This window comes from Sprattus sprattus (genome assembly GCF_963457725.1).
Source record: "Sprattus sprattus genome assembly, chromosome: 11".
Classification (NCBI taxonomy): Eukaryota; Metazoa; Chordata; class Actinopteri; order Clupeiformes; family Clupeidae; genus Sprattus; species Sprattus sprattus.
The window spans coordinates 9,461,620-9,467,619 of NC_137909.1; positions in this window are offsets into that span (position 1 = coordinate 9,461,620).

Genomic DNA, 6,000 nt, shown 5'->3' on the forward strand with positions numbered 1-6,000 from the left:
AAAACAGTCTATGTATGTCAAATCAAAGAATATTGCTCATGGATATATGCAGTGAAAAAAAAAGCCTACTTGTTTACCTATAATATCTGCTATGTCACTCAACATTCTTTTATCTGTGGTTCCAGAAATCTATAGTTCTGTTTGATAATAGCAGAAGAAAAAAGTTCCCACAGCAATTCTACACAGCAGTGATTCTTGAGATAAGGGACAAAACAGGTTTTGATTTTCCCAAAAAATATTTGGATAACTTCCAAAATATATGATTACATTTATGTCAAATTAAGTTTTGTCTATCCAAACATGTTTTGGTTCAACCTCCCAGTTGTAGACTTTTTATGTTAATTGAATGTTTGCTGGGTCAGCACTTGATTTTCGTCAACACCATCATAAACATAAATATACTTATGGAAATTATTTGAAATGATCTTATCAGAAATATTTTTACTCATTAGTTTTAACAGTTCCCCTTATAATGTACACAGGTCTTTAAATCATTAAAAACTAAAGTTTAGAGCCAAAAAAGTCAATGTTTAATGAGTAGAATTGAAATCATATCACGAATTACATTTGTCTTTAACCTTCAGATTTAACAGAGACATTTTGAAGCATTAAAAATACACATCTACATTGGAAATGTGTTAGTCTTTGAACAAATATCCTTCAAGGAATGAAACAGATACCATTTTCTTTAAAAAACGATAAAAAATATATCTGAAGGAGTTGACACTCTATATCTAAACTAGATTTAATTCGACACATTAAACTGAAATAGCAATAAAAATGCATAGGAAGTGATATTTTTGGCATAAACAGCATTAAAATGCTTAAAATGGACACTAAAATGGCCTTAGTCAACACCATCAGAGAAAGTCAACACCATCAGACACAAATGTTGATGGTGTTTGATGGTGTTTTGATGGTGTTGACGTCTGATGGTGTTGACAAAAAAAGTACATTTCTCCTTATATCACACAAGATTCTCACAGGAGCCATCTTGTTTTTCATCTGTTGATCATGGTCCAGCCAATCTATATAAATAAACACTAGATTGCAGAACATTTTACTCTAATGTTGACTCTTTAGCCATTTTGGAGTTGATACGCTATGGTTGTGACGTGTGCATATTAGTAAATAGATATGAAAAACAAAGTATTATTAAAAACTTACCAGAGCTCAAATTTTCTCATGTCACCAGGAAGACCAAGGAGGAAGGAAAGGGGTCCTTTGAGTTAAAGCTGCCCTAAATTATTCCTGATTTTTTTCCCAATTTAAAAAAGTCTGATGGTGTTGATGAAAACTCTGGACACATGTTCAACTGACCAGAAAGTAAATTCAAAATGTTTCAAAATAAAAAAATTTAATGTTTGTGAAATAAATACTATGTTATTAGTGTGCTTGCCCGAAGGGGAGCACAGTATTGTTATCGTCAAGTTTTCTTTATTTATTTATTCTCCCCGTTTTTCTTGCAGCTAACTACTCCTCGCCCGTTTAAGATAGAGACACCATTCAAACACCGAAATGTCCGGCTCGATCCGGTGCAAGCCGCTATGACTTTTTGTGGCGGTACTCTTTGCCACTCCTTTTTTATTCCTCTTTTTCATCCCCTTTTTTCTCCATAGACTTGCATGGCAGAACTCTGTGCATTATGACATCATAATAGGCTCATTAAACTGGCTTGCACCTGTGCTTCTCACTGACACCTCCGCCAAATCCAAGGAACAGCATTTTCTCTGTCCCTCTCAATTCAACTTTGAAAAAGAATAAGAGGAACCGTATTTCTCTGTCCCTCTCAATTCAACTTTGAGAAAGAATCAGAGTAACTACAGTTTCTAACCTAGCTACCGTATTTCCACTTCGTTAAGGTGAGTTGAATGGCAGCATTTTCAGTGTACTGACTGAAATTTTAATGGAAACTGATAGTGTTAGCCGTAGCAGCTAACGTCTCCCATCCATGGGAGTATCCACTGGCAGTTTCAGCTAGCCGTAACAGGGGATAATTTTCCTTAATTCAAGTTGTGAAGTAAACCTTTGAAGTAATTCATGAATTTAGTTGTGTGGATATAGTGGGTTAAGGCTTGTATTCCTACTACGGTAACGTTAGCTATCCTAGCTGTGTTAAGCAGCTGTAATATCTGAGTACGGGGCTAAACGTAAGCTACCTAGACCTATACGTTGTTAATATGCAAAAGTAGCTTATACTGAAAGAATGGTTAACTTGTTAGCTCACCAGTTTATTTTGTTGCTAATGTGGTTGGAGAGGACCGATAGCGTGAGTTAACATTAACCCGTGTCCTGGGAGTAATGATTCATGAGAGACCTTGAACCATTAGGTTACCTGAAAAACGTTTGAGGATACCTGGACACAGCGTAGCTATTGTAGTGTGCTCAGTTTTCGAAAACTAGACTTAAACTAAGAAGGATAACTATGACTAAATGTGACTAAAACTAATATGCATTTTTGTCTTAAGACTGAATCTAAAATAGCTGCCAAAATGAACACTGATAGGGGACCCCTTAATCTGCAATTCATGGTTGCTAGCTCTAATCAGATGTACTAACTAGGCTTATAAGAGAAGACTAACTTTTTATGCCAACGAACACACTAGACCCTTTCACAATAAACGAGCAAACATGAGAGAAAAACAGAGCAAGCACACTCTCGTAGTTCGTTCACGAAACGCATTCTAGTTTACATATGATATAGATAAAGTTCAATTTTATATCACTTTTCAGACTTTTTAAAGCATTGCAGTGTGATGTGACCTGCTTTCGGACATGGGTTTTTGTAGGTACTGGTCACATATCATATCATTAAGAATAAAAACAAAATGTTAGACAACAACAAAACACACTTTGTTGTGCTACCCTTGTCCTGTTGATGAGTTTGGTGAGGCTTTTAAAATATATTACGTACATTTTAAGATAAAAAAAACTGTGATTTATGTCACGGACATGTTTTGTCCCAAGTCTCAAGAATCACTGACAGGCAATTTACATTTTAGCCTTCGCAAAAAAACTACAGTTATGAAAAACAGCATACTATATATCATTATGTGACATAAATGTACTTGATGAAGTAAATCATTTTAGGGAACTGCATTTATTTCAGAAAAAGACATACACAATTCTAAGAACATTTCAATAACATAGCAATGTTTGGGACAAAATGTAAGGCAGTCCCAGTGTTATAAAATGTATACAATGCCCTGGAATTCATTTTCGTTGCTATTTGTGGCTTAACATATGCAACTTTCTATTTTAGTCGAGTCTGATGCAATATGACTTTCCTTTCAAGACCAAGCCCTGTAGACTTTTTTTCCATACACCAACCTTGTCAGAACCATGTCAAATTTGCAATTGCAAATTTCCACTTACAGCAGTCATTACAGCCAGCCATCTACCCTGCAGATAGGATACTCTATCCCCAAAAGGCATCTGTCAATTATCAAGTTGATTCTCTGAAACATAAACGGGCCCAAAGTAGTTATCAAAAGGCTACAGATTTTCTCTCGACTTTGGAGCCTCATAAGAACAGCCCTTGCACTTGGAATGGAAGGGATTACTACTTCTTCTGATAGACTGCCTGGAATCTGCGCCAGCGGTGGCTGAGGCCTCTTTCATTCAGGCACTGTGGCAAGTCAGCTGAATCAGCTTGAGCTCAGTGTAACTCAAGACAGAGAGAACAAGATTGCTTTGGACTCCTGATTGCCCCCATATTTAAAGGCTTCTCCTCACACCTCAAAAGGCTAACAGTACACTTAAGGGCCAGCCTGCTGAGAATCTGCCCAAATATTTAGAGTTCACTGGATGTGAGATGTGAGTATTTTAGCTGTCCCTCTCTTTTTTAAACTCAGCTGAATCTAAACCAACTTCTGATTTTAGTAAAGCAGAGGACAAGACATGGAAGTACAATAATGGCTATTTGAAGTTTGGAAAAAAATATGACTTATTTATTTTTCCAGGTGTCATCCTCTGAGTAGCCCAACCATAAACATCAAGCAAGTTCATAAAAAATGAGGGAAACACTAAACAGAGGACTCAGTCGAGTGGAAGTGTTTATCCAGCGGTCCCCTGCAGCTGTCAGAGTGAAATATGACAGCGCTTAACCCAAGTGAACTGGGCACACTGCAGGAAACCCAATGGGTGTTGAATTGCAGGGCTTGCATGTTTATAATGAGGCGGACGAAGCACTGCAGAGCATAAAGAAGGAAGTCTATTGCACATTAAGTCTCTGAATGTTTTACAGAGGGCAATAAAGACCTGCCTGGCTAATCAAATTCACAGAGAGCAGAACATCTCTCAACCCTTCAAGAGACCTGAACCAAATTCTGAACCAAATCCCCCCCGTTTAATCTTTTATTTCATTCCCAAAGACACCTTCATGGATCATCACAAGCATGGATTCATTAATAAATATTGAACATATACTGCACATATGGGTTGTGGTAATACATGCTGTATGCTGTATGGAAAAAGTGTTATGTGCTCCTGCGGCACAGGTGCTTTGTTATGGGAAATAAAGCAGGCTGTCAGACCAATGAGGAGAGATAATGAGCGTGGCAGTGAAAGCGTTTTATAATGTCCTCCTCTCAGATGCATTTTAATATCTTCATATCCAGTCTGCAGAACATCTGGTCAATTCAGATCCATGCCCCTGGAGCGGTGTTTAACCCCTCCAGCTAACTGTAGCCCCTTTGCACTCTTGCATTACCCTTCAGGCTCATCTGAAGGCTATACTCTGCATTCATGTGGGCTGGAGAGGCCAGCTTCTTTATTCAGTCAGCTATCTCATACACCTTTACACGAGTGCTGTGCGCAAACAACAACCTTATCACCATTACAAACAGGTACAACCAATCGCGACCATTGTTGCCACGCTCGTGGGTGACACCTCCTCACACATATTCAGCCAGTGTATTTCATGATTAATTTGAGGCAGTAGCCAGCACTCATGTAATTAAGGATTCGATTCATTACCACAAGCACCCCTCCTTAGAATGACAAGAGCAAAGCTGTGGGAGGACAACTGGAAGAGCCACCCCCTCAAAATGGAGATCGTATGCAAAAAGAATTGGCCCTTTTATCGCCCTGCTCTGTTGTACTGAATCCCTTCGTTTCCATGTGGATTTTCCCTCCTTCTTTTTCTACTCATCTTGTTTGATGTCTTTATGAAGGCTTTGTTGAGGAGCAACAGAAGGGTATTGCAAAAAGTATGAATAAACTCAATGCATTTCCTTCTATCTGATTATCAGTCAATACTGGGAATTGGGAACAATACCGGGAACAAATGGAGAATTCAAGGGGCAAAGCAAAAATGGTACTGGGGAAGAATACTGGAAACCTATGCATTTATGCATCAGCCAAGCAAATTAATCATTTTTCAACAACTATGCTTCACTACTATGAGAAAATATTTTACAAATGTGATAATTTTTATGAGCAGACATTTTGCAAATGTGATGGATAGTGGACATTCCATCTTGTTTTCGTAGTGAATGACGGGTGAATTCAGATGTATGAATGGCTGCTAAGCGGGGGCATTCTATATCTTATTAAGAGACTGCAATAATGTTTGGATAAAAGACAGTAAATTAGTTAACATCCTTCGTCTACAAGAACTATTCCAGCGCCTGAAAAAGAAGGACGGAGAGAGCCTGGCGAGAGATGATGTCCTTGATTCCAGTTTATTGATGGCCTAAGGGATGTGTCTTTACGCCGTGAGTTAAAAACTACTTAAATGCTCCTCAACCCCAATATTCGCTTTGCAGATATTAAACAGGAGGCTATCTTTCGAACGGAGGCATATGGAGAGGAAGAAGTGGCTGCCCAAGTATACCACACCGAGCAAGTGCAGAGGTCAACACCGCCTGAAGCACTTGGTAAAATGAAGGAGGAGCTACGCCATGAAATTATGGGTGAGATCAAGCAACAAATGACCAACCTTTCAAGGGGTATATTGCAGGAATTGCGGTCTGAACTCCAACCATGGAGGCACGGTGC